Raw genomic sequence first — 25,245 nt, 5'->3', positions numbered from 1 at the left:
TGTGGCTTTTGTGTGATGTTCCAGTGTTTTTCCTGACATAATTTAAGACATATTAAAAACCAGCAGCATCTTCCCTCTTGAGAAGCTTAATGCCAATATTATTGTCTTCCAAGGGAAGATCATGTATGCTCATAATCGGGTGCTAATTTCCACCCATACGCTCATGTTTAGGCATTAGGCACTATAACTGTAAAATTGAGCCGCCTTGATTGATTCATGTCAAGCCTCGTCTCGGCTCCTGCAGTGGAAGTCATCCAGCTGACCCTTTTTACACTAAAAGAAGAGATTTGTGTTCCCTTCTTTCACCTGGAACCATCAAATTGACTGAATAATCTGTAATACATTAGCGCTGACATTTGTTAGGCAAGAATTAAACAAGACACAGTAATCATCTCCCTGAATAAAAATTGTGTTTGATTTCCAGGCGAGTTCTATTAAGAGAGCGGCGTGGCCCCACTCCTCCGCGGTGGAAAGCGGTGAGTGTTTCCTGTGTTAAGGAACAGCATTAATGCTCTAGGAATGGGCGGCCGAGCACCGTCACCCTCCAAAGCTGCTCCTGAGCTTTGAGCCAGCAGCCCCGCGGGCAGAGGAGGAAATCCCTTGGGCCCACGGTTGGAGATGGTGCGTGGTGAAATTGGACTGTTGAGCTAAAAGGGGACTGTATATGTGTGTATAGATATATTATAAAGGTAGAAAGAGGCTGCACTTTCTCTGGTGTGTGGGAAGCCCTGTTGCCCCAGCCCTGTGAGGAGAGGGCAATGTGGAGCAGCTGAGGCTTGTTCATCTCCCTGGGCACCTCATTAACCCACCTGGGGCTCATTAACCCACCCGGGGCTTGTTGCACGAGGGGGAGCTTTTAAAAGGAGGCAGCCATGCAGGGTGTCTGGTCTTTGCTGCCCTGTGGGGTGAAGAACTGGGCTTTGGGATGGCTACTGGTCGTGGTGTCTGTGAGGTGAGTGTCCCCATAATGGGCTTCCTTGTGACCTGCTTCTTACAGCCCAGGCCTTGGGCTCCTTGTGGTCCTGAGCTGTGTCAGGGCTGCCGCCTCCTCTGGGTCAAACTGCCTTGGCTGAATAGGTGAATGTGCTCTCGTAAGTAGCTGTTGGGTATGTCCTGAAGCACCGTGGTGACCCAAGCGCCTCRGGGAGCTTAGTGGCTGTGGCAGAAAGGTGAACATGGCTTCACAAGCGGGTAGGGAAGGCTGCCTCCCACCCACCTGGATTAAGCAAGCACCAAGGTGAGTTCATGCTCTGCTTGCTGCCCTTCTAGGGGTTGGGGGGCTCCAGCAGACAGCCAGCATCTGGGAAAGGTTGGAAGTGAGATGTCTGGGCACTTTTGTTCAGCCTTTGCACACAGCAAGGGAAGTGCCTGGACCTTTAGTGTAGGGGTGTAGGACAAGGGCACTTCGCTGGGAACAAGTATCTTCAGGTGAAGGTATGTGGGGGAGGGTAGCACCAGTTACCCCTGTGGCTTTTTGTTTTTAGTTGGGTAAATGGATGTTGGGTGGATGTTGGGATGTGATTTTTAGCAACCTGGACCCAAGTAAAACATTATTTTATGAAGAATTTTATGAAAAATTTCATGGCACAATTGTGCCCAAAGCCAACAGAGTGCTGGAAGTGATGATCTTAATACTGAAAGAGAAGGGTGCTGGCAARCCTAAAGGTTAGGTCTTGCACCTGTGAACAGACTCTTGTAGGCTCTAGGAGCAGGGGAAAACCAAAAATAGATTTCTGATATTTTTGACTAGAATAGGAGCAATGTTTGTGGCCAGGTTGCCTGCTGAAGGCTGGGAAATCCTGAGCGTGGAATGGGAGGTGGGACTGACTTACATAAAACAACTCATGCTGAATAGAAGCCTTCTGCATTAGGTATTAATCCAAAGTGTTCAGCAATATCTAGTGGTGGTTTTATGCTCAACATGGTATCAAAATTAATGACTGAATTTTAGTTTAAAGGTTGTATGCTAGTTGCAGAGGTAAATGATGGAGTCATTTTGTACAAATTAATGCTGGGTCATGGCTTATGTATCTGCATGCAGCCAAGCTGCATGGCAGAACAGGTTCTTGCAGTGAAATAAGATCTTGTAATGGTTGGAAAACTTCATTAGTGTCCTCTCCTGGATCCTCTAAAGTGACTGAAGAGCTAAATCTAGAACAGGATTGCAGATATCTGTTTTAAATTGGGCAGTAGTGTTAAAGGACTGAAAATAAGGTATCTAAAAAAGAACTTGTGGTGTCTAAGTTTCCTAGCATTTGAAAAAGTTTTATTAGCTTATAGTTTCCTATTTCCTGATGCTTTCTTTATTTGGAAGTTAGAGTTCTGTGAGATGTGAAAGTGAAGGTCAAGTTGCTGAGGAACCTGCTGAGGAGGTGTAAGAACTGGAGGTTTTATCAATTCAGTCAAAATTACATTTTAATAAATAATGAAAAAAGGTCATGTACTACAGACCTGTACTAAACTTGTAAAGCTGAGAAAGGAAAAACAACTTCCCCARAGTAACTGTACTTACGATGTCTATGCCAAGCCCAAGAGGGCTGAACTTGCAAACAAAGCTCCACTGTACAATGGAGGTATTAACAATACAGTAGGAGATCCTTGCCTTAGCTGGAAGGGCTTGCTCTTCATTTCAGTATTAGGGATTGATGGATAAATAGGGAAAGGATGGATGAAATAGGAAAATATAAGCTGTCTAGCCTAGGAATTTGGTCTTGGTGTCTTAGGATATGCACAATCTGGACAGGCTCCTGAAAAGCACTGAAGAAATGTAGGAATTGTTGCCTGAAGGCGATTTGGAGGGGATGAAGAGAAAATAAGTAGGTTTTGTAAATGACCTTTTAACAACTTGAATCTCTGCCCTTGTATCTTATATTAACAACGTAGCTGTTCTGTGTATATTGTTTGCCAGTGACTTTTAAAGAACAAGGTTTTCCTTTTCTGATAGAGCCTATTGGTACTATGGGTGCTGTGTGTGCTGGCCTTGGAGAGCTTGCAGTGCCTCACGTGTTTCCTGTGACAGCAATTGATACAGGAACAAGATAAATAATGTGGGAAAAATAGCAAGTGCTGCACTCGCCTYGGTAACGTTTCCTCCAAGCATTTACGTGAGTTTTTGTTTGCAAGAAAGCCTGTGTGGAGTGTCCCTGGACATGGACAGGGGCTCAGGCCGTAAACCTTTGCGAGATGCTCTCGAGTTGCCTGGACCTGTTGAAAAAAGATTCAGCCCGTCGATCCAGGAGCAAAACCAACAGTGAGTGTCTTAGAGCTGTGAGCTGCGCCAAGCGCGGCGTGCAGGGCAGCAGCCTCGGCGAGGGCYGGACCCTCGGCGCTCCCGTTGCGCTGGGGCCTGCGGTGCCGAGCGGAGGGCCGCGCAGGGGGAGCCGCGGGGCAGCGRCGTGCGAGGGCACAAAGCTCCGGCCTGCGCTCGGCTCCGCGCTCTGCCGCTCTGCGGTGCCTGCTGGCAGTAAGGACAGTTTTTATTACTTTTTGCCAAAACTCTGCTTTCTGCGCTCTGAAATAGCATGTGGGTGAGTTGGGGGGTGTGAGCTGGGAAAGGGGATACTTTGGCAACTGCTCTCCTGCAAGCAATAGCAGGGCTGGCTTGTTGTCACCTACTGTGCTGTGACCAGGATCCCCCGATCCAGGCAGCGGAGCGGGGAAAAGGGGAGCGGGATGGCTCCTACAAGCCTCTTTCCAGGAGCATGGTGAGCTGCCTGGCACACCAGGGGTGTTTCAGGGGTTGTGCTCTGCTTTGCTACCCCACAAAGTGTTGGTAAATACATGTATGGAGCAAGGGATGCAGAGGCCCAGAGGAGTCTGTGCTGGCAGCCAGGTCATGTATTTTTAAACACAGTTCTGTGAGCAGTCTGTGAAATAACATACATGGTGCAATCTGAGTTTTAATTCTGTTTTTATTTTTTTTTAAATTTTGGAGGTACTTTTTAGATCCATTAACTGAGCAAAACAGAATTCTGATACCTGTTTTCTCCAGAAAAATATCAGAAACTTTTAGTAACTTAGCTCCTGCTTTACCCTCTAGTCTCCAGAGGTTAACATCATTTTCCCCATGTTTTTGTTAAATGCAACAGATCCCGTGTGCCCCCAGTGCAGTGGCAAAATRATTTACTGTCGGGGGCCGCAAGCAGTGCTTGTGCTGCAGCTTTATCTCGTCGTCAGCCTGAAAGACTGCTCCGGTTAATGCAGCCTGCGCTGGCGCTGCCTCTCCGCCGCGCTGCCCGATAGCCGCTGCCCGCACTGGAAATGGAGCGGCTCCTTCAATGCCGGCCAACAAAAGACGCATGAAGCCGCGTTTCACACCAGTTACTACTTAGCGCCTGTCTACAAATTGATTTGAGGAATTCTCAGGGGTTTCTCTATGCTGTAACGTGGCAGTGTGTGTCCTGGCGGGCCGGGATGGCCTCGGCGGGTGCCAGGCACCGCGCGCGCCGCTCGCCCTGTGCCTTCCTGCCTGCCCGGGGGTGCCTCTTCCCAAAGCAGCATGTGGGCCTCTCATCCTGGAGATGGGATCTGCCAAGGCTGCGGACAGCAGGGGCTGCCCTGGGCTTGCAGTGGCCCTGCTGCRGCCGCCTTCCTCCTCCTCTTCCTCCTCCTGCTGCTCYTCTTCCTCGGCTTTGGCAGCGTCCTGCCAGCCGTTGCCTCCCGCTCACCCCCAGCGCTGGCCTGGGCGACGCCGCTGCCTCCTCCTTGCTGGGAAAAGTTAATGTTCCGCTGAAGTTGTTCTTTTATTCTTGGTTTGTACAACTAATTTTAGAGAGTAGGATTTTTTTAAAAAAAAAAAAAGAATGAAGGAAAATGCCCCTAAGAGCGCCTTAAGATGAAATAACAGCGTGAAAACAAGTTTTTCGGCTTCTTAGCAACACCTTTAAATAGATCTGTAGAAAACTGGGACAACTGCAAGGGGCAAATCACACTTTATTCCTCCAAGGGGTGAGTTTGTGCTTTTTTCATGGGTTGTTTTTTCCATTACTAAATTGCCACGAGAGCAAACTTGCCTGCAGCGACGGGCTGGCCCGGCGTTGCCCGTCCGTCTTCGGTGTGTCACCTGCGAAGGTGAGGAGCCTGGAAAAGCCAGGCCACATTATGTATGGGTGGCCTTTTGTTTGTGGCAGACAAAGGCAAAATCCTCCGGATTACTTGAAGATATCGTGTAACACACAAGATGGAGTTACTCTTATTCTTTTCTAAGACATATTGTGTTTCCCTTGGGCATAGAAAAGAAAGTGCAGCCAATCCTGGGAGGGTAGCTCCTATTAAAGATTTATGCAGGCCTGAATTATTTGGCTTAAACTTTTTTTTTCTCCCCCTTTCTTAATAAGGAGGATGCTTTCTTTAGGCACAGCCTGCTGGAGGAGATGGTATCACTAGTAATCCGTGGCTTAAGCACAGAGCTTCTAAATGGCTTGAATTAGGGAGAAGATGAGGCTGTTTGGTGTTTGTGTGTGGTTTATTATTTTTATTTATTTATTTCCTCTTTCTGCATTTAAGGTTTCCTTACAAAATTTCCAGCCAAAGTAGCAATTTGGTGGGTTTTTGCCCTGTCTGTGTAAGCTTTCTTTTAGGCATATTCATCGAGTGAAACAGCTTTGAAGCTGTTGAACTGTGTAAATGTTATATTAACATTTTCTCTTGCAATTATAGACGTTTACTCGCTCTYGTTGAAATAGCCCTTTCAAGGGGAAGAGAAGAAAGCAGGAAGTGAGAGTACACAAAGAAATGAAAAAGTGGCCGTGCGCTGTGTTTAATTTTTGAAAGAAATCATTTCAACTTCTAATTTACACTTCTCGGAGATGGTGGCTAAGGATAGACAAACAAAGAATACTGTGAGAAATAATTTCATTTTGTTCCTTTGTTACATTAGATCACTTAATTTTCACATGTTTGGTTTGCATATGGAGATTTGTCCAATGAGTCCTGCTCTTTGAATTTGTTAACTGATACCCAGGAAAGCTCCAGGAGCCTCATATCCATCAATCTTCAATTTGCAAATTACGGAAAGACAAGCAAATGCTCAAATTAAAGATGCCAAATAAATAATGTGAATTAGCCCTTAGTCCAGCAGCAGTTTCTAAGCTCCTGTAACTTGATTAAATTTGAAAGTCTGGTGTGCTTAATTTCAAGTGGCCTCTGATCTTTCATGAAGAAGCTCTCTATTATCTAATACTAATTATAATCTTCTTGCAGGTTCTTTAAAGCATCCAATACACCTAATAGAAGAGGGKTTTTTTTGCATAGTGTTCTGCTGAGTGACACTACTGAAAAATAAATCTTTTATTTCTTAACATTATGGGGAACTTTCATAGAGCTCGTGTTGATATTTCATAATTACTTTTGATAAAATACGGCATTGCAGTTTTCCTGTGTCAGTGATATTTATGCTGGTGGAGTACCTGGCATAAGGCTACTGTGTCTAGGTGGTAATCAGTATTTGAGTGTTAGTGCTGCTCGGCAGCGTGGCTTGATTTGGGGGCGGTTGCCGTTTCAGCCGTTTTTCTTTTTTTTTTTCCCCCCGTTTTCCTTCCCTGCCAAGTCAATGCCAGGCACCCGTTTGTGGTGTTGCTGTTGCCCGGCAATGGGGGTCTCTTCCCCAGGGCTGGCGGCCGCTTTCCCTGCGGGAGAGCAGAGGTGTGAGTGGGATGATCCCGGCGCGTTACCGGGGCCGGTCGCGCACGCGCTTCCAAACCTGGTGGCATCCAACGGTCTGACTCGAGGCTCGCTTCCCGCATCCCTCAGCCTTGCAGTTAAACTCCCAAAATTGCCTTGTCTTGTTATGTCAAGGCAGCGAGGTCAATAATTGGGCCATTTTTCGTCCAAAAAATAAAGAAGCTCGGCCTTTCTAAGAGGGTGTCTTAGTCCCAGGTAGAAGCTCTGAATGTGTTAATGTCTGCATCAGGCCTTATTAGTTGTCTGCCTTTGGATTCCATAGGCTCCCATGTGACTCATTTCCTGATCAGCACTCTAGTACTGGGATATCTATCGGAACATGAGTGATACTGTTTGATGATTCCAGGTTAAYAACTGAGCACAGTGATCACACTGTTCTTAGGTATTTGCTGCTGCTAAAAAGGTATTTAAATTAGTTGGATGAGTGTCCTAAAGACAAAGAAGATTTTATTAGATAAAACTAAAATACTCTATGGAAGGTAAGCTAGGTTTTGCTGAATGGCATGCAAAGGGASTGGAGGGGCATAAAGGGACAACATGTGGAATTCAGGACTAGAGGGCATTTTAATCATGAGTTTTGCAGGAACTTGGCAAACTTGTTGAACTGTGGTAGGTGATGCCAGCTCGGGGCTGCCCTCGGTGCCAGGGCTGGAAGTTGGCAAGGGTAGCTCTAGTTTGCAGTAAAACATTCAAGCAGTGGGGTATAACAGATGCTTATATTATTTAAATATTAGARTTTATTTAGTTTATAGACATGTATGTATATAATAAAGGAAATTGGCAATTAGCTTTTGCATATGCAGCATTAGTCTCGGGCTTTTTAGGAGTTAGTGATAGTGGCTGATAGGGTCTGTAGGTAGGTTGGTCTCCCGGGTGCGTGGTCTGCAGCTCCACCATGGCCCCTCTGCAGCYGGAGGGCCCGTGTTTGCCCACACGGACACAACAAAAAGGCCGACCTGAGCCTTGCCGAGGCGGGACGGTGACGTTGGCGGCACCTGCCCCGAGCCCCGCGCCGCTGGCCACAGGGAGGTCGGGCACATCCACGTGCAACAGCCGGGAGCAGAGCTTGTGCTTTGGACGCTGCTCCCAGCATCCGCCTGCGGAACTGCAGAGGTGACAGCTGTCCCTGGCGCTCTTTTGGGGTGCTGGCGCTTTACCGTGTGTTTCCAGTGTCTGCTGGTAGCATTAAAGCTGCCCCTTGCCTGCGGAGCCTGTGACTGCAAGCAGAGGGTGGGCTGAGGAGGCCAAGTAAAGAGGGATTTAGGGTTTAGGATAGGGTTTTAGATGGGCTCTCCTGTTGAGAGTTGGTGGAAGCGAACTGGGATTAAGGGTGTTTTTCCCTCAGGAGTGGGGATGCGGGTGGTGCGAGGAAACCCCCGGGGCCTTGGATTAATGTGGGATCCAGGTCCCAAGGAGACACCCTGGAGGTGCTGCCCAAAATGTGTCGTGTCGCTCACTGCACCACCGCTCCAGTCGGCTCCGCGTGGCCCTGGGATACTTCCATGGACAGCAGGAAGATCTCAATGTGGAAGTGCAGTGCCATAGACTAAGGGGGTTACATTAAGATTAGTAACATTCCTGATTGGGCGTTAAAAGCTGCGTGCTGCTTTTCAGAGAATAAAGCATAATACATGATTACCTGTGTTACACTTAAATATTTAATGTGCACCTTGATTCTTCCCCACCAATAAACACAAATACATGGAAAAGATAAATTAAGAGGTGTTTTATAATGGCAACAAGAAATCATTGTGGTGGCAGAACAGAATAAAATATTAATTATTTTTGTTACGATATCCGAAGTGAGACGAGTGGAATCCTTATTTGCTGTCTTGCTACCTACAATGAATATTTTGTTTATTGCAGTTTAAGGAGTGATGGAGTAGCCTGTGATTGAGCCCTGGTGTTTATTTAACTATGTTATTTATTGAAGTATGATGTGGCTAGGCTTAAAGACTATGCTTAAACTGTGTTTGTACTCTTTACATTTGGATGTATTACTCCATCTCAGTGTATTATTAGCTGATCATGGTGGAGCTTTTTTATTGCTTAAGACTTTCCATGTTTCAGGTGGTTTGTCTGCATTTCAAGCAGAGCTTCTACTCTACCACATAAGTTTTTATTTCATTGAAAGCATATGTCACTGTGGAAAACTATATAYGGAATTATATGAAATAGGTGTTTAACTTATGGCATTGATATTCTAATTTTAGAGTGAAATTGGTGAAAATTCCATCTCTATTTTTAGAGAAGAGGGGAAAAATAGGTGAGAGATCAGTTTAAAAAAAATGTAATACTATCAGATGCTGTAATGGTGAGGTTCTTGAGGGAATATGTGAAGCAAGTCTCTGTTCAGAAACATCTAGCTGAAAGCAGATTTMTTTTATCAAATGTAAGGAGGGAAATTAGAGGAAAAAGTGCTGCCTAAAATGTTCTTTTCAATCCTTCTTTCTGTTCTTCATGTATAATAAGGAATTACAGTGAACTGCTGAGACAGTTGTGCTCATTTGCGTTACTGCGTGGAAGAAAAACTGTATTAAATACAATTTGGAGTTTCTCTATGCCYTGGACACCTTTGAAATCATAAGGAGGAAACCCAGTGCGTGTTGTTTGCTTCGTAATTACAGGTTCCCCTGTTTCAATGCTGTTGTCGGTGGTCTTAGTCTGGTGCAATTATTCTCCTTTGCATCCTGCGATCCCAGCTGTGCCGCGATGTCCATGTAYTCCACTGCCTCTCAGGGACACCAGTCTCCTGGCAGCCTGGCCTGCCTGTTCGTAGTGAGTAAGAGGGAAGCTCCCCAGCTGTTTGCCACACGTGCATCTTTTTTGCAGGGTGAAAGCGGGAGTTTATTTGCAACGATGTTTTGCCATCTGCAAGCAACCAGCCATGAATGTTCTTCTCTGTTAATCGGCTTGGGTGAGATCCTGCTGACTGAAAAACCCCGGAGCTTCTCATGGCTCCTGCAAAAGTCTGTGTAAAAATGAAGGCAGAGCTGTGTAAAAATAAAGGCAGCCTCTGGCGAAGATGGGACTGTGCCCAAGCCCGCGTGGGGCACAGAGTTGCAGGCAGCACTGCTGGCACTTGTGGTGCCTGGGGCTCCTGCCGAGGTGCCCCGGGATATCCCGGTGGTGGGATAAACCAGGCCCCGGGACCAAGGGGTCATAAAGCAGTAGGTGGGTGTGCTGTTGGTAGTGAGATTTCCTTCCTAATAGAAGGTGTTAATATTGCATATTAATGAAAGTTGCATTGAAGGTTCCCTCAAAGGTGTTTACAAATGCATCACAAACTTAAATTTCCAGGGAAAATATTGACAGAGGAAACAAGGAGGAGGCTTGGCTTGCTTATTTTCTAGTGTTCCCAAGCTTTGGCATCATGCTGTTAGTTGGTTGCAGCTTACCATTAACATATGGATGCCTCAGACATCCATGCGGGTGATGAAGGCACAAGTCCTGTTTACGTGAACAAACACAAATCAACCACCTACAACCACGTATGTCCATGTTTGAAGTGTGAATGAGTTCCTGACAATATTGTTACCTTATACATGTCAGTGGTAACTGTCTACTGATTTAACAGACATGAAATGTAAGAGCAAGTTATACATAATATAAATGCCACTGCCAACAGGCTGGAGGGGGAAAGCGTTACTTGGGTTGGCTTTGTTGGTTCTGTGATGCCCTAGCTGCTTTTTGCTCGTACCACCAAATGAGGGGGGAAATAATCTAAAAGATTATTGGTCTAACAGAACCACTACTGGTCTAATAGTCCAAATTTCCATGCTTGTGAACAACCCTGCCTTAACTGGGTACTTGTAGTGAGGAAGAAACAGTTTGGAAATACTGGTATTTGGGGAAATACTGGAAATAGGTAGAATTTTGGGAGGTTGGGGAAAACACAAAATGAGATTGATCTGCCATTTAATATCACTGAGGCCTCCTGTTTATATCTTTSTGATTCTTGTTTTTTGAAACGGTTTTGTTTGGACATCTACCAAAGCCATTGATTATGAAGAGATTTGCTGTTTGTGCCTCTGTATTTTCAGTGTGACTGAAGTCAGCTACTGCAGTCCTAGAGCAAGAACTGTGATTTTCAGGCCTTTTTTTCCGGGGGCTTCTGTGGAGTTGCAGGCATAAACTTCGAAATAGCACAGGGTGAAAGAGGCAATCTCCCCTTYGTTCACGTGTGTTGTGCTGCATGCTGCTCCCTGTTAGGCTAAGTATAAATCTGCAGTGAGCTGCGTGCTGTTCAGGCAGTGATCCCAGGTAGACGTGAGGGTTGCTGACRGCAGAAGTGGCTCTAGAGAACTTACTAAGCTGTTTAGAGGTTGATTTGTTCCTACCCGCTGCCTTCTTCTCAAGGTTATCTTATTATTGGCTTATTTCAACAGAGCCTCACATATCATTTTCAGGACAATCAATCCCTTATTCTCTATGGTGTGTTTTTCTTTTTGTAAGTGAGTTTTGCAGAAGAACATTAAAAGCATCAGAGTGCTAGATGCTTCATATTTGTGCAGTGAGGAAGACAGTGCTACTCGGTACGTGCATGATGCTGCTTCTCATGTTATCAATATACACAACTTCATTTTACAGATTCTTTGGGTTTGCACTGCTCCCTTTTTGACCTGAAGGCTTGCTAGCAGTGCTAGAGGGGCAATGAGTGCACCGAGCTGGAATATAAATGTGGTTCTGACAAGCAGAAAAAGGGGCCACTCCAAAATAGTATCACTGAAGGGAAAATGCACTGGTGAATCATGAGCTTGGAGGAGTAACAGACCTTAACAGGAACAACCTGGCTAGGGAAGCAAGATCAGACAATGCTCAGAAGTGGAGCAGTAGGGAAAATGCCGAGTGAAAATGTGCAGGTGTGTGCCAGGGTCTTCCAATAATCAGATCAGGTGCTGACCATATCTTGAAGGCACTGTTCCTATCAGACTGAGCAAGGTATTTTCATAAATTTAGGTGTATCTTTAGGCAATTGAAATAGGTACAATTTATGGATAAGACTGTCACAAATGTCCTCTTTTACCCCCTTTTTATGTGTAAAATATGTTAGCAGTTAACAGATTTCGTAGACAGAGAAGGTCTGTATTTTATCTCCCTGATGTGAGAGAATTGAGTCAAGCAGGACAAAGTCTGCACAGCACCGAGCTGCTCCTGCAAGGGGCTGGCCTGCACCTAAYGGGATGTGCCCAGCTGTAGCTCCCCTAAATGCTGCTGATGTTTTTGTAGCACAGCATTACAGATTTGTAGTTTACTGGTAGGATTTCCATGTTCTTGTAAGGGGAAAATCTCAGATTGCTTTTACTGAAGCTTTTATGCTACTGTTATCTTTTATGCATACTTGCATAAAACCATATATAGAAATATATCATTGGTGCTCATTTGTGTGCAGGCAGATTATGTGGTTTGTAACGCAAATGCAAGCAGAAGGAAGGCATGCTGCACTGTAGCAAATGCTTTTCCACTWTTTCCTCATACTAATATTTCAAATGTAATTAAAATAATGCTCCATATTAATCAGTATGACCTGGGTAACTGCTAGTTGTACTGTGTCCCAGGTCAAAACTGGCAGGTGAAGTGGAGCACAGCTCTTGGGCACGTGTTGGCAGCGAGCGGGAGCTGCAGCCCTGATGGGGTCAGGTGCCTGCAGGAGCCTTTGGGCCACGAGCAAGGGAGCCGGAGGCTGCAAATTCCCTGGGAACCTCCTGCTGGCGAGGGCTGTGTCCTGTGTGGAGTGCCCAGAGGGCTGTCTGTGCTTGCAACTTATTCATGKAGCATCTGTGAGGTGAGCCACTTAAAACCTGTAGAATTTGCACTGATTGTGTGGTGAGGGTAGGGCAGACAAAATGCTGGCTTTGAGTGAAAATGAGTGGTTTGGCTTGCACACATTTAATGCATTTCCAGTAGGCAATGATGAACACGCTGCTCATGGGAGATGCCACTGAACGTTCTCCTTTTGCTGCCCTGAGTGTCATTCCGGTGGCGGCTGCTCCGTGTGGGGATGGAGGTGTGGGCTGATGTGGGGCAGTGAGGGGAGGCCCTCCTGCAAATGAGCTGCTCTCATTTGCTTAGGCCAATGAACACTGTGCCCCCCAGGTCTKAAAAGGAAATAATCCTGTGCAGTGGGCTGCTTGTTCTAGGTTGTGCTGTTCTAGTCATTGGATGGGGCGGGTTGCAGTTGATACCGCTGGCTTGACAGTAGCTAATGAATTAGGAGAGCTTAAATATGCTTAGTTTAATGAAATAAAATAGGCTGGGATCAATACTTACCCTTGTTCTTCCTCAGTCTTCCCTCTCAAAACAGTACCGAGCCACGGATAGCTTGCCTCATTAAGGAGGAAGCTGTTTTTGCAAACCTGTTGGACTCTTTAACGGTGTTATGTACCAACGTATGCACATAGGACGTGACTGGAAGAAGTGATGCCCTGGTACCGAGGAGCCTGGTGCCCCTTGGATAAACGGGCTTCCCGGCGAGCCTGGAGCGGCTGCACAAGCCGCCCCCGTGCCCGCAAGGCGGCAGCTCGTGGGCGCAGGGCCGCCCCAGCGGGAGCTCCCGGGGCTGCCGCGAGCACATGGAGAGGCAGGCAAGCGTGGAAGATCATTAATTTTTCCCATGGTGTTTGACTCGGCATGTGATCCTTTGGCCGGGAAAACGCTTGAAGCTGTGTAGTTAGTAACACTTCTCCCAGAGACTGTCATAACCATACTTCAGACACTGAGTCACAGATGTTTACCAAATCATCATCACACACTCCGGTTTCTAAGAATTACACAGAGATGGGTTCAGCGAGGCYCGTTTCTTGAATGGCCTTTTCTGATAGCAGACACCCCGTGTATAAATTCTCCCCATACGTTCTCCTGCAGCTCGAATTACAGGGCTTGATTAATGGATTTGCCCGGGGAGAAGGCGCCAGGCCGAGTTCAAATGGAAGGCGTGAGCAGCTGGGCACATGCTCGCGGCCGCCCGCGCGCGCCGTAGCTCGCCGGGGCCGYGATTGCACGCGCGCTGCGGCACTGGCGCGCGCTCCCGGGGCCCTCGCCGCYCGCGGGCACTGCTCCCATCGCGGCTGCGAGTGCCAGACGGATTTTATGTAGGGCCAAACTCCGGCTCCGCTGATATCTGTGGGAGAGTTGCTGCGCTTTCGAGGGGATCGGCGCTTGGCCCCTCTGATGTTTCCGCTTTGAAAGCTCTCCTTCTGTTTTCTGCTGGAAAAGGGAGTGCTGGAAAGGGACTGCGTGTCAGAAACCTGCTTTTATTCCTATATGAAACTGCTCTCACAATAATGATCTTTTTTTGGAAAGCTTGTTGAATGATATAGAAAAATTGTTCACATGCAGCACTTGTAGGAATATTGTGTCTCTCTAAAGGAAATGTGTATCACGCAATCACCAAGGAGGGGGAGATGGGTTTTGTGTGGCAAGCGTAATTCCTTCTGCAAGTCCCAACCTAAAACCTGGACTTTATGTCCATGGAACTTTAGGAAGTGTCGCGCTGCTGTCTTCCCCCTTTTTCTCTCCAGCCCAGCCTTTGCAGGTGGGCTACTCATGCAGATGCAGCTTGGGCTTGTAGGCCAGCCAAATGGTAACTAAAAATGTTTATTAAATTATGTGCAAAGCTATTGTAGAACACTGTCTTTGTAGTAGAGAATTTGCTTATTTATAGCCTGCTGATAGGGCTCCTGATTGGAAGTAGCCTTCCTTTGGATCTTGTTTTCACTCTTTAAAGAAAGAAAATGCAATAAAAACAAGTCAACGTTGATGAATCTTGGAAAATAAACCCTTCTGAACAGCTGCCATCACAAGAACAACCTCTGCACTGTGGCCCTAGCTCAGCCCACGTGTGGGTGCTGGGGAGCTGCACGTGTCCCCAGAGCAGCTATGGGGCCATCGCGCGGAGGGCACCGCTGGCCCCTCCTGTGGCACTAGGGGCTCCAGACCCTCCTTGCACTTGGCTAGAACACGCAGTTAGATGAAACAAGGTGCCCTTCACCCCTCATAAACTAGAGAAGAGGCCTGAGCAGGTAGGATTTTAGGTCAAAACCAGGCGAGGCGAGTCCCACGGGCCGTTTGGATGCGCTCCTGTGTGTCCCTGGGGATGCGGCCGGTGCGGGAGTGCTGAAGCCACAGYGGCGTGGGGAAGTGCTGCGCTGAGCCCGCTCCAGCACAGCGCAACGGTAAGAGTGTACAACAAATGTTAGATACCAGATACACATTTTTTAATGCAGTGTGTTATGCTAGGTTTCATGTCTAAATCGGGTTTCAAAAGTTGCTGAGCAATTGCTTTAACACACAGAGTGTTTTCAGCAGAGCTGTGAAGAGCACGTGCTGGGATTAGATGCTCTCCAACTGCTCCTTGCACAGACCTCGGTGCTAGGCAGGACTGACAACAACTGGAAAGGTGAGGTTGACCTGGGCAGCTTGAGAGTAGCTGTTTGACCTCTTTATTAAGTGTTAGGAAAGGGACGCCAAAGGGACACCGAAASGCAAACGTAGCACGCTTGTGTCAGATCACATAGCATGGATATTTATAGATCTAAGTATGTTAACAGCTTGGGGTTTCTTTAAAAAAGAACAACTTTGAAAAGGAGGATGACTAAAATTTGTACATGCMGGCTGACAGTATATTTTCTTTTAGGAAAATCTGGGAATAAAGGCAACATTTGTGTACACTAAGCAGATGTTTATGGTTAGTTCTTGGTTAACATCACCCAGCTGGCCACAGATGATTGTATAGAGGAGAGAACATTTGAGACTGTCACATGTTTGTATAAATTGAGACTATGGCAGTCGTGATGCGGGGGCAAAAGTGCTCCACTTCCCATTTAGGCAACTCTTTCCAGTCACATCATGCRACAGTCTTCACTTCATGTGCAGTCACCACGGCAGTGTGTTTCTGGTTCCCTGTAAAGCTTGGGCAACTTCGTGCATACCAGTATCAGTCACAGACATGTATTATGTGCATCTGTGTCTATAAACATCTCTTGTCTGACTTAAGATACCAGAGGCATTCTTTTGTGATCAACTTATATTAAAGATGCTTGGTTGTAAGCACATTGCCTTGAATATAACTCACTGTAGGTAGAACACAGTCTTAATATGTCTATATTTTGCAAATCATCTATTTATTCCGGAACTGATTTCATCATTCTTTCTTCTAATTTCTATTTCAACCTACTGAGAAACCACTTTGACTCTTGCCACACTACAGTTTGCTCTCTCAGTGACATTTTCCAAGGTACTTTCCTATTGGAGGCTACAAATGGAAAGGAAAATCTTCACCCTACACTGTCCTGTTAGGAGCGAAGGTGTCTGCCATGCAGTGAGGGCTGGAAAATTCTATGCGTGTATTTAACATTACTCATGTGAGTAATCCTATTGTGCAAATGAGTATGTGGACAAGCAGAATATGGGAATAAGCTTTTTTCCATGCATCTTTGATGCCATTGGAGAGTTTCTAAATATGATTAGGGAACGTATGGTACAGATGCACATGCACATCAGAAAGAAATGTCTGCTATGTTATATTAAAAGATTACGTTATCAAAATRTCTCACTGTAAGAGTCAAAATTCTAATTACTGCAAACATCTTGGCCTACAGTACCATAAAATTAAATGTGATATTTTAATTAAGGCTACGTGTTGGAGGATAAGCGACGATATTTTAGAAATGTGACGTGTTCATCACAGGGCCTTCCAAATGATCTCCTGTTCGTGGAAAACTTGCCTTTATCCTGACTGTTGATTTTGTCRAGGTTATTTTCGGATTGCGCGGGCAGCCATCCCAAATGTAAGGCAGATACATCRCATACAAATTATTTACAATAGTCAAAGTTATGCAGTTAAAATTTTTCCAAAGTAGAACATACTTGCAGAAATATCTGGCAAGTTATTTAGTTCCTAGCTGGCAATAAATATTAAATCCCAAACTGATTCTACTTATTAGGAAGGTTGAATGAAGCTGTGTCACTTATTGCACTTATTTCTTGATGAAATTTACTTCTTCCAAAGTCTTGTGCATTTTTCACTGTACATGGCATGTATAAATGTGACCAGTTCCAGTGCACACTGCAAGGCCATTCCTTTAGCTCCTTGACTGCTGTGATATTTTGTGAGTTGTGCTCACCTTAATATGGCCAAGTATTACTCCACAGTTTGAGCAACCAAATCCCTGCTAAATTTTCAGACCTTTAGGTGCCCTGTATATGTAACGGCCGGGTCCTACTCAGCCTACAGAAAACGGGGTCTGGATCTCAAGAGATGCTGTCACAGCAGAGACAGTTCAATCAAATGGTACAGATTCCTCTGTGTGCAATTATGGCACCAAGCTGGAGGCGTATTGGGACACTGAACAGAAGCCCAACTTTCAGAGGGGATTCTTAGTTTCTTGAAATAATATTATATAGCTGGAAATGGCAACCTATATCCTAAAGTGAAAAAGTTTGTGTAGTCTGAATTTCTTTGGTTAATTTCCTATGCAAAGTGAATATGGACAGAGGGGTCTTTTTGCCTGTGAGAGATGAAGATAGTTATATCCAATACAACTCCAATGAAATCCTTTTTTTTAATTATTATTTTTGGGGGCTTTTTTGCTCTTCTGCTTAATAGTCAAAGAGTACTAAAGTCTCTGAAGTGCTTGACAGTTTGGGCTATTGACTTCAGTGGCAGCAGTGTTGGCAGTGCAACGTTTGGGAGGATTTCTATCTGATCATAAGCACTGATCGTGGTGTAGCGGTTGGCTCTGATGTTCAACTGATGGGAAGTAGTTGGCTGCACAGAGTCCCATCTGCCCTTACCTGTTCTGAAGCGCCGCTTGCGTGCCCCATGGCCTGCTCTGTTTACGGTAGCTGGGTGTTCATGCTCCGTGCTATCAGGGCTCCTGCRGGGCGTTTCTGGTCGGGAGAAGCTTGCGCGGGTGGCCGCGTGGGGCCTCGGTGGCGGCGGCCGCCGGTTTGGCCGAGCGTCCCCGCGCTGGGCGCCGCGGCGCCTTCCGCGGAGGCTCCTCGCCCGGGGCTGCCCTGAGGCCGGCCGGTCCCTCGTGCTCCGCAGGGGACACGGGTTCAGCAAACAGCGTCCGTCTCCGTGTGCCTGCAGCCYCTTCTCCGTGCTGCAGCCCAGCCGGGGGCTGAGGAGCACCCCCACCAACAAGGGCACCCCCAGCAGCACCTGCTGAACTTGCAGTGAAATGTTATTCCCCAATATTATATGAGCATTTAACGTCAGTGTACAGAAAATGACGTCGAAAGAAACATTTTGGGCTTTGGGTACGCAGACCAGGACAAATGCTCGAGGCCTGATGCTGGAGGCAGTGAAATCCGTTGCCTTTCTCAGAGAAAGTCTCTGTGTTTCTCACCCTGGCCGGTGCAGGAGTTACCCGAGGAGCGGCTGGGCTCGGCAGCAGCGCTCGCTCGCCCCAGGCTGCGCTCCATTAGTGGCAGAGTTGGAGGAGGCGGCTCCTGATTTTAAATGCATTCCTGGAAGTCTCTGTATTCCCTCCATTTCAAGAATGCACTTTCTCATTTCTTAGCCTTGACAGCGACAGCAGTACTTTAAATATATTACTGATTGATTTATTTATGGGGGATTTCCATGCTCCTCTACACTTTTTTAAAATCTCTGTATGATGTGACAGGATAGCAATGAATAATTTAGCTTGAAGCCCAGACCATACTGCCCTGTATCAGAGGATGTGGAAATTATTTCCTCTACAATGTTGCATGGAAATGCAGAAAGTCTAAGCTGTGTTTGGCTGTGGTGATCATCTCCTCGTACGAGTAAGCTCCTTGCTGCAGCTCAGGGTCCTGGCGTGTGCTGGCCGCTGGTCTAAGATCTCACAGTGTCTCCTTTGCTGCTCTTGTGGAGAAGCCTGTTCTCATTTGAGTCTCGCTGAGGCAAAGCTATCAAAGACTTGCAGAGTCTTCGAATGCCAAGCTACCTGCGATTCAGTCTGTGAAGGTCTTTTTCCTGTATTAAAGCAGATGGGTGTGAATTCACTGCTAAAGCACTTTGGTTTTGCATATACGTGTGCATGTGAGCACTTGTGTGAAGGGAAAAAGAGATAGGTAGATATACAGGTAGATATACAGATATATAAAATGCATCATAATACTCTAGCTGAAGCGATGGTAGYGCTTTATACAACAATTTTAAGGAATGATCAGCTGAAGAGAGATTCCCAGGCTACATAGTCCTTTCAGAAACATCTCTTGACTCATTTTATAACTCCCATTTTTTTTTATTTACCYTCTTCTTGGTATGTATGGGAAGATTAAAATCATAAGGTGGAAGAAGGTTTTCTGCTTCCTGTGTTCCTGGTGGGGCTGAGCAGTGTATTGGGGTGAAAGGAGGAAAGCACTAATGCTGCTATGCAATAGTAATGCTGCTGCTCTAGYCCTGCATGTGTTGCTGCATGTGAGCTGGGTTAGCTCTTGTTGGTTCCACCTCCGGGGCTCAGGCTCTGCCAGCCATCCAGGACACTTCTCTCTTGGGAAGATGAAGTGCTTGCTCATACAAARTCTCTTCTTGTGTAGCTCAATACATTTTTTTTCTCTTCCCCTCTCAACCCCCTTTAATATTCTAATGTCTTAYGATCTGTTTAGGTAATTGATGTCTTTTCCATCGGGGCATGATACTCTTTCCCAAGGAAAGTGCTTGAAAGCTTCAGTTCTTGAATCACTTAAATCTGGATGGCAGTTCAGCTCAAACCAAGACTACATAGTTGGCATTCGATCTGCCCAGCATCTTGCTTCTGCTTATAGTTCCTGCGATTCTACCATACGAGATATTCTGCCCCCAAAATCAGTGTCAGAAATTGCATGAGCATCAAAATGGGAAGGTGTAGCTTCCTGGGCTGGGGTGGGCGCTTGGGAGCTGGTTTTCTTAGGCTCCTCTACCAGCTGCTAGCTGCCTCTCTTGCCTCATTTTTCCCTGCAAACTGCCATATGCCAATCCTTAGTTCCTATCGGTGCTTACTGTGGCTAAAATAAATCACYGAACCATGAAGCGAGCCCCAGGCTTGTGGGAGTGGAAACTTTTCCACCSCTCTCAGAAGGGAGATGAAGTACTGTATGTTTCTTGTAGGTTAACCTACGTAGGTACTTGCTGCATATACAGGTAAAAGAAARGCTGTAGCGATTTTCTATGGCAGGAATAGTTTGTACATACTTCAGAAGTACCAACAGGAAACAATTCCATTTTCTGTACATCTTAATTGTGGGAAAAAAAAATGTAGCTGCATATGGAAATGATGCGTTTGTGAGACAGCAGTCGCTTTAAAGGTCAATAGGGTTTGTAGGGATCTTTTCCCCTCAGAACGAGCAATGTGGCTCCGGCTCTGGATGGGTTTCAAGTCCAGCCCTTCCAGTTGGTTGGAAAGAGCTGCTCAGGAACTGGGTTCCCTCTGCCCGGACACCTGGCAGGCGGGTTGCAGGCAGGATGAGTCACGTCTAGGGCCCATCAACCAGTGCTTGTCAGAGCCGTTGGCATGTGCATGGCCAGCGAGCGAACCTACGCCGAAGGAATCCTTCACAAGGAAGGGAAGTGCCCTGCTGAAACGTGCCAGTTCGCTGTCAGCTTCAACTGCCAGGTGTTTGATGCTAACTGCAAGTGTTGGAGGCAAAGCAGTGCTGCTCAACAGGGTGTTGCTAGAGGCTGTTCAAAACAGCATCCTGCAAGACGCTGCGCAGAACCAAGCGGTCTGCATTCCCGTTTAAATGTGGACAAACATGCACATTCCCAAAACTTCACACTGCCAATGGTTCTCTTAATCTTTTTGATTCAGTTACATTCCAAATATCTTAGGTAAGTTTTGGTCCTGAATTTTTATAGGGAATAGAGGGATCATTTCACACCATGCTAAACTGAGCCTCATCCATGCACAGGGAAGAAATCCATTGCCAGGGTCATTGATTAGTAAGTGTAGTGTCGGGGAAAGTAATGGAGAGATTACTTGCTAAATGTCCTGCGTCTTCATGTTTCTTAGAGTGAGTTTTCCTGAAATAGATCAGTCTTTGAGATTGGTATGAAAATGGTGCTAAATGATTGCAGAGGGAAAGTGTGGTGATGCTGATGCCTGTTCTCAGTCTCAGACAGATCAGTGTCGTGATTTACTTAAATATAAAAGATTCTAAGCGTTTCCCTAATGTTCTCTGGAGATTATCTCAAGCTTTAAAGCCAGACATGGGACATGCTATTTTCTAAACTCAATCTCCTGTGGCTTTAAATACATTATAGTGTTACATTTCTTTTAATGACCTTGATCAAGCACCTCAGAGGTAATAAAAGTATGGAATAATGTTTCTTTGCTCTCTGCCTGGTGAGAATTCTTCATGAATTCAGGCAATTACTGCATTTGTGTTTGATTGGGGTAGAAAGGATAGGCCATATGATGCGTGGTGTGGCTTCTGCACAAAGGTAAGCGCGTAAAGCTTGGAAATAGCGGGATGTTGGGATGGTGAGCACCTGTGTGGCCGGCACAGGCCCTGCAGCTCTTGGAACGATGCCGCTGTGCCAAATACCGTGGTGTTGCAGGCCCTTGGGTAGCTCGGAGCAGAGCTGGCGGATGCTGGAGACCTCAGTGCTGCTGCTGCTGCTGCCGCCTTGTTTCACTTGCGAGTTGAGCAATGCTTGAACCCCCGGGGTCAATTCCAGCCCCTCTGAAGTTAATGAGACTTTGCCATTGACTTCAGTGGACACCACGTTTCACCTCAGGTCTGCAGGTGTGCAGGGTTAATGCATTAACCCACTGCAGCATTTAGCTCCCCAGCCTTGATGCCGATTTCAATATACTTTACTGCAAGACTGTAAATATGACATTCAGAAGTGGGTCCCGAGAGAAACGGGCACATCAGCAATGGTGCTAGCTTGAATRATGCATATCAGGAGGATTTGTGAGGCTGTCAGAAGGGAGATGTGACAGGGCTTGTGCTCGAGGCAGCATTGCAGGAATTGTAAGTCGACAGAGCCTTTAAGAGTTTCCCTRTGCATAAATATTTGTATGAAGGTGGTATCTAGAGTCCCTGGTAGAGTGTCAGGGTCCTCTTGTGCCAGGTACTGTACAAATAGTCTCTCCCCACAGAACTTGCATCATAAGCACACAAAGTGTTTAAGGTGTTGGATAATGATGTACCGTTGTGTTTTTTAAACACACAGGCTATCTGTGGTAGAACCTYCACCTGAATCCAGATTATCATCTTATTAATCCATTTTCCAGTGGAATAATCCAATATTATATAATATATAATGTGTATAAAATATATAAAGACCAATTAATGAAGTAACAGTGCTTGATTAAAATACGATTGATTATCCTTACAGCCCTATGCTTAGATCAGAGGAGAAAATMAACATGATGGTTCTTCCAGTAGCATTGTGATTGTCACTTAAAAGTGTTACTACATTTGCATCCTGCAAGTAGAAGTAATGCACTTGCTTTTGCACCTGGTTTTGTAATGTTAAAGTTTTTTTCGGGGGAAAGGAGAAATGGTTGACATTGTCTTACGTGAAGCTGGAGTGAAGCTGTGCTCTCCATTTCCTTGCTTGGTCATCCCCCGCTGCTGAGGTTTCRCAGGGCTCACTGTACCACTTGAACTCAGCAGCAAAATGTAAACCCTACTGGGATTAGCATCCCGCAGGTGTACTGGAGGCAAAGGGAGGCTCCAGCTTGGGCTGATCTAGTCTCACTGAACCTTCCCTTTTGCAGAGCCGAGAGCAGAGCTGTGATGCTTGTGCAAGGTGAGAGAGGAAATGTAAGGTAAAGTTACGATCAGCAGCCCAGTCTCCAGATGTCCATTGCTCTAACTTAGGATTTATCTTCCCGGAGTTGTGCTTCTGCCCTGGAGGGGCAAGYTTGCTTTTTAGAGACTGTGGTGACTTGGCTCTCACAGCGTGGGCGATGCAAGTTCCTACACATCTCACCAAAGATCTTCAGCTGCAGTGTCTTTTCAAATTCAAGTAAGAAGCTGGTTGGTTGTACTGCTGTTTTAAAGTCAAGATATGAGTTATGATATGAGTTGAAGCAACAATATTGTTAGTGAATTTGGATAGGAATTCAAACTAATTGGAGAAACTTGCCTAGAAGTGTTGCAAACCCGGATACACAGCTCAGACCGAAGCCTCTTTCTTCCAAAACAGTGACTCACACCTCTGAAACCTGACACGAAGCCAGAGGAGATGGAAGCTCTTCAGCCAGCTTACACTTGTGCAACACACGGTGTTTTAACCTACTGACTTGGAGCGCATCTCTGTGCCTCTCAGAGAGGTCGGGTCTGCGGCCCGACCTGCTTCCAGCAAATCCTGTGGCTGCCGCAGCCCATGCCAGGCGCGGAGCCTTGGAGCAGGAACGCTGCAGCGCCGGCATCCGCACGGAGCCCGGCATAAGGGCCCTTTCCCACGTGCTTCTGGGCTGCAAACCTGTGTGAACTTCCTYGCTCTGAATATTTAAGTGTTAAAGTCGCTTCCAACTTGAAGTCATTAGGCTCTGTTTTATTAATCTGGCCTGTGTGATGCAGATTGCTATCATTGTTTTTCTTAATTTATTTATATTAAAGTGTTGCCCAGAGGCTACAGACATGTACAGAGGCCTTTATGAGAAGGGCAGATCAATGCCTACCAGTGAATGAAATTCTTAACAGTAGCAAGAGGATCACTATTTTTTTTTCGCCTTAAATGGGCAAATGAAGCCTTCAAAGGGTTTGCTTGTGGAAGCAACCTCCACACAGCGCAAATGGAGCGGGCCRAAGGGAAAGAAGGCAGTGCCTGTAAGGCGGACAGCCACCCAGAGAAGGGGCTGTGACAGAGATTTAAAAAGGCAGAAGGAAGAGTTTGCGACCAGTGCTGGGGACTGTTCTTGTGTCCATGCCCAAAAGCCTTTCACCTGTCAGGAGGGCGCAGGGCTGCTGCGGCGGCTGCCGGGCTGCGGCGGCTGCGGCGGCTGCAGGGCTGCGGTGGCTGCGGGGCCTCGGTGCCCAGGGCTGCGGCGGCTGCAGGGCTGCGGGGCCTCGCTGCCCAGGGCTGCAGCCCTTGGGCCGCGGCGCTGCCCGGCCCGCTAAGCAGCGCGTTTCCACTTTCTCTTCTGCAGAACTTCGGGTTGAAGGAGTTCTTAAGCTCTGACAAATTTTGGCAACAGCTATAAATCCATTTCACTTAATACCTGGTATTTCCCTCAGGCTTTTACTTTCAAAGGCACTTAGGCTCCTTTCTGTGCTTTTGGTGGATTTCCAGCTTTTATGTCCTTGCGTTAAAATGGAAATAACACAGTTGGGTCTATATAAATAGCCAGCAGTAATAACATATCAATGGAAACTTTGCTAGGAGAGCGCCCTGTGAGACGCGGATTATAACAGGGCTCTTGTTCCGCCTGGTGCCTTCCTCCCGAGCGGAGCAGGCCGAGGAATATTGTTCATTTCCGACGGCCTYGCTGCGAGCTGGGCTCCGGCCACCCCTCCCTGAGCTGGTGGGTCCGCCCCACCGCCGGGACGGGGAGTCCCGCCGAAGCCAAGGAGGATCCAGCAGCGCTCTCCCTTTCTGGGGATTGCGGGAGCCGTTTCTGAATTAATAGCGTATTAGGCAAGTATGAACACGCTGCAATTGATTCACGTATTTCCAATGGCCTCTTTGTCAGGAACTGCTAAAARTGAAAGCATGTATCCATAAAATTACCTTTAGGAAACACGGCCATTGTTTAACCATAAATAAAATATAGCAACCTAAACGTGARCAAAAATGACTAAGAAGAGACGCTTCTCTAGTACCTGGAATAAAAAAAGAGACGTTTCCAGTTACAAAAGAAAAGTGGTAAAGAAAAATCTATTTGCTTAAAACCAAAATTATTATATCCTACTTAATCTATATCTATGTATAGTTAATACCAGTGAGAATTCTCCAGCCTTGGAATCATAAAATATTTCTATAAACAGGGAGTAAATGACCTGACTAAATAGATTTTTTCCAAGCAAAAGTGGAATTTATAATCAGTGCAAGACTTATGAACTGAATAAGATGACTGTTTCTATGCACTGAATAGGATGACTGTTTCTACGTGCCAGTTTATATTTACCTTGTTTAAGATTAATCTTTGCCACTGAAGTTTAAGGTGAAAAATCTTGTGTGTAGGCAAGAGTTTATTTTCCAGTGGTGTCTTCATATCTCACACAACTCCTTGTCCCAGCCTGGCTTTCTGCTACTCCTTGCACCAAAGAAAGGAGGTTTCAGCAGTCTGGGTTTAAGTTCCTTTGAAGAGCTCGTAGCAACTTCCAGATTTTTTTCCCCCTATCCTGTAACTGGTCTAAAAGTCATTTCTCTGCAACTGAAAGGCAATTGTTTTTCACAGTGTGATCTGGGGACGATTAATGCGCCAACAGAGCTGCAGTAAAAAGGTGTCTTCAAAGAGCTTGTCTCACCCTCCAGAGCTCCAGTGTTCCCTCTGGCCACGGCACTGAAAATCCTGCGCCTCRCCAACACGTGTTGGGGCTGCAGCTGCCCCCTGGATAGGAATTGCAAAATGCTGGCAAAGAAAGGAAACTTTCCCTCTTGGGCAATTCTTGTTAATGTGTTGTCTAGGAGGATGC

The sequence above is a fragment of the Nothoprocta perdicaria genome, unplaced genomic scaffold, assembly GCF_003342845.1.
Source record: "Nothoprocta perdicaria isolate Ctin4 unplaced genomic scaffold, notPer1 scaffold_71, whole genome shotgun sequence".
Taxonomy (NCBI): domain Eukaryota; kingdom Metazoa; phylum Chordata; class Aves; order Tinamiformes; family Tinamidae; genus Nothoprocta; species Nothoprocta perdicaria.
Note: the sequence above shows the minus strand (reverse complement) of the source record.